Source organism: Desmodus rotundus, chromosome 9 (genome assembly GCF_022682495.2).
Source record: "Desmodus rotundus isolate HL8 chromosome 9, HLdesRot8A.1, whole genome shotgun sequence".
Taxonomy (NCBI): domain Eukaryota; kingdom Metazoa; phylum Chordata; class Mammalia; order Chiroptera; family Phyllostomidae; genus Desmodus; species Desmodus rotundus.
In genome coordinates, this window is record NC_071395.1 from 101,730,950 (window position 1) to 101,741,125 (window position 10,176).

Consider the following 10,176-nt stretch of genomic DNA (forward strand, 5'->3'; position numbering starts at 1 on the left):
AGGGTCCTGCCCCGCAACCCCACCTGCTCAGCCATCTCCATTCCCTCTGCAAGTCCTGGCAGGCAGCTTCCACCCGCACCTGCCCAGTCTCCTCTTCTCCCCCAGGCCTTTCCCCTAGCTCTTCCCCCCAACCCAGCTTCCTTCCCCTCATGCCCTGCCCAGGCATGTCACTTTCCCTTTGCCTTCCCCAAATCCCTTGCACCGATGACCACCGTCCTTTGTCTCTCTGCTGTCCTCCAAGTGTGACCTGTTTCCACGTCAGATTGGGAGCGAACCAGAGACAAGAACCATGCCTTTCCTGTCAGTCTGGGGGCTTCTTAAGGGTTCCTCTGAGCAATTTTTATTTGGCTTAAATAGCAGAAGACACTGAAGTTGGACCTGAGGCAGGCCAATGGGAGAGTATAGAGCTTTGCTGTTTACACAGGGGTGGTTCAGAGTTCGAGAGAGCCTGGAACCTGGGAGTCAGGCCCCTGAGCTGCTGACCACGTGAATCACTGGCTGCCTTGAGTGGCACCCTGGGGCCTGGGGTACTCCCCGGTGGAACCAGGAAGCAAAGGAAGGTGGAGGGGTGGAGGTTTGCTGCAAAACTGGGAGAGAAGCTCCTCTGGTCAGGAGCTAATGACAGTGCTCAGGGCCTTCGAAGGTAGGAGGAGGTCGCTTTGGGAGAGACCTGGGAGTTTATGGTTGGGGAGCAAGGAGCCTGCTTTCTGCTCCTGAAGCCTGAAGAATTTGCTGAGCTTTGGGAATTTGTTTGCAGATATCTTGCCCTTGAGATCCCCCATCCCCAGAGGGTGGTGAGAAGTGTCCAGGGTATTTGAAGGCCCAAGGTCTCAAACAGGCTCCCAGGTCAGCTGTGCATGTGAACTTGGGAGAGTCACATACCTCCCTGAGCCTCACTCTCCTTGTCTGTGTAACGGGGTGCTGATTCTCTCAGCTGTTGATCAAGCACAGCACTGGGTGTGGTGGGTTACTTAGTGAGAGCCAGGCTCTTGATCTCAAGGAGCATGTAGTTCAGGTGGAATGAAGAGGGGACTTCACTAGAAATCTAAAAGGAGTTGGAGTGCGGACGGTGTGTGCAGGGACAGCAGCCCAGAAGGCCGACAGGTGTCGGATGCGTTAGTCTCCGGCCCCATGTCAGCGGCAGCCAATCTCAGCCATCGTCCCCTGACTTGACCTCCCCTCACCCCTCAGCCTTCCTCTAGCTCCTGCCTGGAGGCCCAGGCTACGTCTGTCTCACAATCAGTGTCGGTGGGTGGCTTCTCCTTCTCTGCGCCATCAGCCGAGTGTCGGGGAGGCTGAGCTGCTGGTCTGGCTGGAGTCAGAGGGACGACTTGAACGGCTTTGCCGAACTGTGTCAAACTGGATTTAGTCACAGGGCTGGTTCCCCATGAACGTGCTTCTCTCTCTCCACTCTCCTACTCTGTCTGAGGACAGCTAGGTTCCAGGCTCTCCTTGGTGAACAGCGCTCTGTCCTGGTGGGATGGTGTGAAGGCTCCGTGTGGCAGTGGGCCCAAGCAGGTGGGAGGAGGCTCGCACCATGGAAGAAAAACATAGGTGGCATTCCATGGGTTCTTGAGTACCTACTGTGCACAGGGGCCTGGGGGGAGGAGTTCCGTGGGAATAGAGAGAGTTGCAGAAATGAATCAGCTTATAGTTTAATAAAAGATAATAAAGCAAGGACTCACAATAGAATGGAGTCCTTTCTATGCAAAGTGCTGAGGAGACCCTGGAGGAAATGTGAGAGGGAGATCTGGGAGGGCTTCCAGGAAGAGCTGGGGAAGGGATGCAGCTACAGGTTGGGCGGGGGAGAGGGCCCCGCAGACAGCAGATGCAGCCATAGAGGTCCCCGTGGGAGGCATGGGCTGTACTCGGGGACGCAAGGCACCCAGTCTGGCTGCAGGGTGGGAGCTAGACTGGGAGGGCAGGGTGGGGCTCTTATGGGGGCCTCTAGTGCCAGAATAGAGTGACAATGACTCATGTACCCTCTGTGACCTGAGGTTGTGCCTGGTCTACCCCTAAAGCTTTAAGTTTTACAGCAAATCTCCAAGGGAGCTGCTGTTTCTCCCATTTTACATTGAGAACAAAGGCTCAGTGACTGTCTGTGACCACCTTACCCAAGATCCCAGAGCTGGGAAGTGACAAGGCCAAGGTTTGAACCCAGGACTGTGTGACTCTTCAGCTCACATCCTCTCCACTCGTGTTCTTGGGTGATGGGGCCAAAATAACCAGCAGCAAAGGTGGGAAGACTGTTCTCACAGGGGGGCCTTAGAGCCTTCATTTCGGGGACCCAAGGAGGGCCCAGCAGAGCCCAGTATAGAGGGGAGGGATGCAGTGACTTGAAAAAGCAGACTTATCTGAATCCTAGACTGAGGTCTCTGGCCCTGAGGAGTCTCCGTAAACAAGCAGAGTGGTGGCCTGCTGGGGATAGGCAGAGGGGTCCAGGCCAGGGGCCCCCAGGATGGGACTTGGCACTGCAGGGTGGCCATGGTGGCCTTCTGTCCCCCCCGACCAGGCCTGACCCGTGTGGCTCTGTGCCGGCCTCCTGCAGCCTGGGTGGGGTCTGGGAGCACAGGGGAATGGGTGCTGGTGGCGGCATCGAGGTTAAGACACCAGGCTCTGCACTGGGATCCTCTTTCTCCTTCCCCTTGTGGGTCCCAGCTGTCCCTGCCACTCTTTGCAGGAGGGGGCAGGGGACTCTGGAAGGGGACATGAACCTTTGGAAATACCCAAATGAGGTCAGCTTATCTTAACTTCCACCCCCCTGTCTGAATTCCAGTCCCCACCACAGGCTCCCTGCCTCCCCACACAAGCCCTTTGTCCCAGCCTTCGTCCCCACCCCACCCTCAGTCCCATGGCAGCAGACTCAGCCTGCCAGGGGGAAAGAACAGGAGAGGAGGGTGCTGCCTCCCAGGCCAGCTGTGCCACTTGCTATCAGGCGGCCTTGGGCAAAGCTTCAGGTGTCAGTTGTCTAGTCTATAGAGTGGGCCCACTAATGCTTCCCTGTAGGGCTACTGAGACAGTCATGTGAAATCACAGCTGTGACAGTGCTTTGCAAAGTTTCAAATGTCACCTGTCATCATTGCGCGGTGTCTCCAGAGGCCCAGTTACTAGGTGCTGTGTTGCTTGGTTCACCTACTTCAGTGGCTGTGGTTAGCCTCTGTCCCTTAAGGTCCCCTGGGCTCTCCAGGTCCTCTCCCCTACTTTGGGGCCAAACCAGGGCCCAGAGTCCAGGGAATAAGGCTGTGGCGCCCACTGACAGCCCTACCCTTAGTCCTATCCTCACAGTAGGCCTTAGGGACACGTCCTCCCAGGCCTGGCCTGTGGCCGCACCATTGCCCTCAATGGAGGCTCTTCCTTGATGGAGGGCTGCCCGGCATTCGGGCATCACATCTGAGTTTGGGTCAGGTTGAGACAGCCCCCGGGCCAGTCATCCAAGCAGACTTCTCTCTTGCCAAGAGAGGCTATGCCTTGCTCCCAGATGGGGAGCCCAGCCCCTGCTCCGGGCACCCATGCTCCCGCTGCTGACCTTTGGGTGCTCAGACACCTGGTGGGAGGAGGGGAGGCCCACAGTCTGGCCTGGACTGCAGCCTTCCCTCCCCGCCCTTACTCCTCGCCTGAGTCACTGTTCTGGGTTTGCCCTGCTCCGGGGCTTCTGGCAGCCTCCCTGGAGAGGCATGAGACAGGCTCCAGCCTGACAGGCATGTGGCACTCTCTGGGCACATGCCTAGTCCATGTGTTACCCTAGGAAGAGGCGGGGCTTTGTGCCCAGAGCTGCCAAGGTGGATTCTGCATGAACCCATTGTGATTCTGGCAGTTCTTCAGTCCTGCCCTGGCCTTCAGCCATTCCCCTGGAAGGGATGGAGTGAGGTTGCTTATTGAAGACTCAAAGAGGTGGCATTTTGACAAGGGGTCAGTTCTTCCGGTAGAATCCAACCCCACTTAGATTTTCAGACAATTTTTCTCTTCATTTTAACTGAACTTTGAGCTCCTTGAGAACAGGCGCTGATTCTTGCTACTTAATCCTGCACCATCGGCAGTGAGATGGATGTGAGGGGGACAAGACGGTTGGGGCAAGAAGAGAGGTAGGACCCTGAGGACCAAAGCTGACCCCCTTGAAGCAAGCTTGGACCCTCAAAACTGTGGAATTCCCCACAGGGGGGCCGGGCTGGTGGAACTAGGCTGTGGAGTCCAAGTTGAGAGGGATGGCTGGAGACATCCAGCGTGAAATCTTAAAGCTCCCTGACCATGGAGATCACACCATCCTGCCTCTTTCCTCTAACAGAGTCCCTCCTCGCCCCAGGGCCTCCCCTCCCTCCTTCCCCTCCCAGCAAAGCTTTGAGGAGAAACACTGTATACACAGGGGCATCTCCGCCGTCCCACCCGCCACCCTCTCCTCCAACCACTGCCTTTGGTCTTCTGCAGCCCCCGCAGTCCAATCCAAGGGCTCGTCCCAGCGGCCCGGTCCCAGAACTCTCTGCAGCACCTGAACTGAGGATCATCTGCTGCCTCCTCCCGGAAACATGCTCCTTGCTTGGGCTTCCTTGGTGCTACAAGACCCAGGCCCCACCCCCATCTCTGCCCCATTTTCCTTGGCCTAGCCCAAAGGGCTCTCTCTCCTTCTGTCCCAGGGGGACCTCACCAAGCGGCTGGCAGATGGTTATAATCCATTCCCTGGAATTTCCTATAGCCCTGGAATTTCCCTGAGTTCCTGACTTGTATAACCATGCCTCTTGCCTTTCTCCCTGAATGTCCCACAGACTTCTCAAACTCAACAGGGGGTCCTCGATCCTCCACAAACGCGTGCTCCTCCTCCAGTGCTCTGTCTGCCTTCAGCCGCCAAAGCTGGAGCCTGGGAGTCATGGAGATTCCCCTCTGCCTTGCCATTTCCCATCTGATCTGGCGCCAAGGCGAGTTCATTCTCCCTTCTTAATGTTTCCTGAATTGCTTCCCTCTTTTCCTCCCTACCGCTAGTTTCTGTGGCTGAAGCGCCAACCTCCCAGCTGGTCTTCCTGCCTCTAGTTCCTTCCTCCTGCCAGAATACTCTGCTGCTCAGACAGCCTCAGTACCACCCAATGCAGTCCAAATTCCTCAGCCTGGCATTCTGGTCCCCGCTAGACCTGGCCTGATTTTCCCTTAGTTCCCATTATTATTTATGCCAGTCAAAGTTAACTATGCCTCACTCCTCATTCTTGTGTCTGTGCTCCAGCTGTTTCCTTCGCTGGAAATATTATCCCCACCTATTTTCCATCCCCCTAATCCAAATCTGTCCATTCTTCAAAACTTCAAAATCGGATCAAGGCCTCCCCCTCAGAGACCCTCCCCGGGTCCCTGCGGCCACGAGGACTTCTTCCTTCCTCAGACCCCCAGTGCCTCCTGGACGCCCCTGTACCCCTATGTCTCTACTGTTTCATGACGATTCTGCGGCCGTGGGTAGAGTGTCGCTCAGACTTCCTGGTGACGAGAAAGAGCCCCTTTTCAAACTGTGCCTCAGTTTCCCCCACTCTCAGTCCCCGATGCTTCAGAGGGCATACCCCTGCCTGGGAAATCGAGCCCCAGACAAGGACCTCCACCTTAGCCAATCAGTGGTCGCCATTGCTGAGATGGGCCAATCAGAACCCGGGATGCCTGAAGACTTGCGCTGGAATTCTAGGACTTGAGGCTCTCTTTGCCCTGTGATTGAACCTGAACCTATACAGCCATCTTACCACCCCCGGAGGAAATTGTCTGTAGGAGGAAGTGGGGGGCCAGGGGTAGCGAGGGGGACACTGTGTCTTGGGATGTTATTTGAGCCTCTGAATCAAGGTGGGCTTAGAGCCAGCCATACCCCCGGACCTTCCACTTCCGACGGACAGTAAATTCCCTTGAACCACCCTGGGTTGGGTTTTCCCCTTCTCGCATCGCAAAGAATCTGAACTGATACAAAAGGTGAGAAGAGAGGAGCTCCCAGGTGGCTGACTTCTGAATCTTGGCATCATTTTCCAGGAGGTCGTAGTGTGATTTCCAAGGTAGAGGAATGGAAGCGTGGATGCTCTTTGCCCACGGCCCGCATACCTGGGGTGGCCCGGTGGCATACCAAGGTCCGTTGGAGTAGATGAGAACCATCTGGACCGGTGATGAAGGCTTAGGCCCTGAGGTAGGGCTGGGTCCTTGGAAGGTGGACGCTGAGCCTCGGGCCCAGGCCAGAGAGCTTTGAGCACTTCTCAGGGGAGCGTCAGGCTCCCACTGCATGATGCAAAAGGACCCCCAGATTCTATGAATCATTAGAACAAGGGATGGCGCCCTGGCTGGTATGGCTCAGTGGATTGAGCACCAGTCTGTGAAAGAAAAAAGTCACCAGTTCAATTCCCAGTCAGGGCACATGCTTGGGTTGTAGGCCAGATCCCCAGTTGGGGGCACGTTAGAAGCAGCCAATCGTTTCTGTAGCACATCGATGTTTCCCTCTCTCTCCTTTTCCTTCCCTTCCCCTCTCTCTAAAACAATAAATAAATAAAATTTTTTAAAAAAGAAAGAATAAGGGATGGGTATGGGAACATTCCCAGACTTTTCCAAAGGGAGCAGTCATTGTGGGGAGGAGACCCAGTCCCACCTCTCCCAGGAGCCCTTTGGGAATGTAGCTGCGAACAGCTGGAGCAGGGATTACTGGGAAGGGAGCAGAGGGACTGGGAAGTGCCCGGATGCTGTGGGAAGAGGGCAGGGCTGAGTGCCCTGGGAGGGATGGTGGGTGAGAGTCGGAATGTTCCTGAATGTTTTTTCATGATGGAGCCTTAGGGAAATGTTCCTGGCCTCTCCTCTGACATGGCTGGGGGACTGGAATAGGTAGAATTGAGGTGTGGAAATGGGGAACCCTCACTTTCTGTTGAATCTGGGAAGAATCACCCCACGTGTAGGGATCGATGAAAGGGCTGCTCTGGGTCTGCCTTAGGAAGAATACTGGGTGCCCCCCTGAATGAAGGTGCGGCATCACAGACCCCCAAGGATTGGTGCCGAGGACTGGGGGTCTCTGATGGAGCTGGAGAGTGATCTGGAGCCTGGGGCAGGGCCCGTAGCAGGCAGATTGCTGCAGAGGAGCCTGGTGTAGCTGGGAGGGGTCAGCACGAGGGCAAGCCTGTTGGGGGGAGACAGGGATGAGGGAGCATGAGGCTGGTCGAGCCCTCCTTGCCTCAGCTCTTCTGTATCCAGGTTCCTGAGGGCTCAGTCTTGTCCGCTGGCCTTCTGCACACCAGCTGCCACAAAGCTAAGCAGGAATCTGCTTTGCATTATCAGAGGAGCCAAGTCCCCCAGGCATATGGTCAGCAGACCCCCCGGGCCAAGAGCATCATGGGAAACGTGTTCTCCTGACCCCAGCTCTGGCCCAGCCCCTTGTTCCCCTGGAGCATGGGGCTCCGAGCTCAGTGGCTCCCACCACACCCCTCCGCACTGGATGAAGAAGCTTTTCACGTAGTTCCAAGTCTCACCTCGGCTTCATTGCACTGGGTGAAAGGGAGGAGGGAGGCACGAGGGAAAGAGAAGGGGCTCTGCTGGGCCAGCGAAGATAAAAGGTCTCACCCTCTAGCCTCGAGAATGACAGAGACAGAGCAGTTCCCACAACGTGAGCGAAGGGGACAGAGGCCTTGGGGATGGTGGGAGGGGTGGGAAGGGAGAACGACAGACCTCAGGTCCAAGGAGACTGATGATACAGGAAGAAGGAAGGGAGCATCTCTCTGTCCTCTGAGCCCACTGGGGGCTCAGAGTGAGTCCCTGCTCCGGGACGTAAGTGACTCTGGAGCTGCCTGGTATGATAGCCACCGCCGCGGGCGGCCCCTGAGCACTCGCCATGGGGCTAGTCTAAGCTGAGATGTACTGTAAGAATGAAATACGCCCTGAAGTTTGAAGACTCAGTAGGAAAAAAAACCCAAAACATTTCATTAATCATTTAAAAATATTGATTACATGTTGATATAATACTTTGGACATACGGGGCTAAATGAAATATATTACTAAGTTCATCGCGTCTGCTGCTTTTTCATTTTGTAATGTGGCTGCTAAAACTTGAAAGTCACATATGTCACTCGAGTTCTACTTCTATTGGACAGGGCTGCTCTGCAGCACTCCATCCATTTAGTCAACAACGTTTTATTGGGTGCTAGCTCTGTGCCAGGCAAGGTGCTGGGGATTAGAAAGTGAGCAAAACCAGACCCTGTCTCTGGTTTCCTGGAGTTTACAATAATCAAATAATCACTCAGACGGGTGCCTAATCGCAAAGGGAGATAAGTGGTCTGAGGACGAGCAGTGCACCGTGGTCCTCTCCAGACCTGGAATCGAGAGGCTCGATTTGGGTGCAGAGGACGGTGAGCGCTTCCCCAGGGAAGCACTGAACTGGGAGGTACCTTGGGAAAGAAGGGGAAGGAGTGTTCCCAACCGAAGGGGCAGTGCATGCCCGAGCTTTGTGGCTACAGGGATCATCAAAGCTTGGAAAATGGTAAGACGGCTGGTTCGGGGGGAGAACAGGGTGAGGAAGAGAGTGGCTGGAAGAGTTGGCAGGGGCCTCATGCAGTACGTACAGGTCACATTAAAGATGGGAAGCTGGCGGGGGAAGGGGACATGGGGACATCTGCCATAATGTCAACAGGAAAAATTTTTAAAAATGCCCTGGCTGGTGTGGCTCAGTGGATTGAGCGCTGGCCTGTGAACCAAAGGGTCACCGGTTTGATTCCCCAGTCAGGGCACATGTCTGGGTTTCGGGCCAGGTCCCTGGTGGGGGGCATGCTAAAGGCAACCACACATTGATGTTTCTCTCCCTCTCTTTTTCCCTCCCTCCCCCTCTGTCTAAAAATAAATAAATAAAATCTTTTAAAAACAGAAAGGGAAAAAAACAGGATGGGAAGTTCATGAAGCATTTTCATTAGCCCTCATGGGGGAACTGGAGAAAAGGGGCGGAGGTTAAGCTGAAGAAGGGCAAGCAGGGTTTTTCCACAGTTTAGGGGGGTGGTGCAAATATCTGGTTCAATGTCTTTAAGGCTCTCTGCCCCCCACCCCACCCCCACCCTGGAGCCCCAAGCCAGAGCCAGTCACATCTGTACCCCTCACCCAATCCTGCGTGCTCTAAGCAACTTTCAGAATGCCCCCTCTTCGCCATCCTTGTGGCCCCTTCTTTACCTCACGCTACCGCTGACTGCACCTCCGGCCTATCCTGCCGCGCCCTCGCCCTGCCCGCTGCAGCCGGAACTAGTGCTCTCTAAACTGGAAATCTGTCTGTGGAAACCCCCATGCTTACAACCCCCAGGGGCTCCGCAGCGTTCTGAGGATGCAGTCCAGATGCCTTAGCGTGTCTCTTCGCCCGCCTTTCTCCGCCTGGTCCCACCGACCTCCACTCACTCTCTGGGCTCTGGGCCCGGGAGCCTCCCCAGGCCCTGTGAGCTCTGTTCTCTCTCTTTGGGGCCTTTGCTGAGCTGGTTTCTCTGCCAGGAACACTGTCCTCCCAGCTCATTGATTCCACTCATCTAAGGACTCAGGTTCGATGTTTTTCTAAGAAACCTTCCCTAACGCGGTAGGTGGGGGCTGGGCTGGGACCTCCCACTCACCCCTGGCGTGGTACTGCACACCACCGCACAGGGCCCGTCTGCTACTGCCCCCTGGAGAACTGAAGATCGCTGAAGGCAGGGATTTGTGCCTTCCTTATTCACACAGGCAGCAACTGGCTCTCTGTCACCACATTAGAGGTGTTTCCCTATCAGAATGGAGGTTCCCTTAGGACAGCAATGGTGCCTCCCTCATCAGATTGGAGGTATCCTCAAGTCTGGGACTGTGCCTCTCCATCAAATGGGAGGCTCCCTCAAGACAGAGACAGTCTGCCCCACACACTGCGTACTGGGTGTTTTCCAGGTACCAGGCTTACTTCTCCTACCTACCCGCACCCCCCACAGGCACCTTCCTCACAACCCTCACGGCCTGGGGGTGGAAGAAGGAGCTCAGCTGCCCCTCCAACTCATGCCTCACTCTTGGCAGGGGCTTGGCTGGCCTCTCCCAGGATTCTGGGATCAGGAAGGTTTGTTTGCTTTTCTTTTTGGGAGCAAACCTCCCGTGCTTTTCCCAACAACCACAAGCCAGCCCCATCAGGGGACCTGGCCAAGGGATCATCAGCAGGGGCCGCCTGGCCAGCCTCAAACAGGAGAACAGGCCTGGGGCCCGCAACCCTGC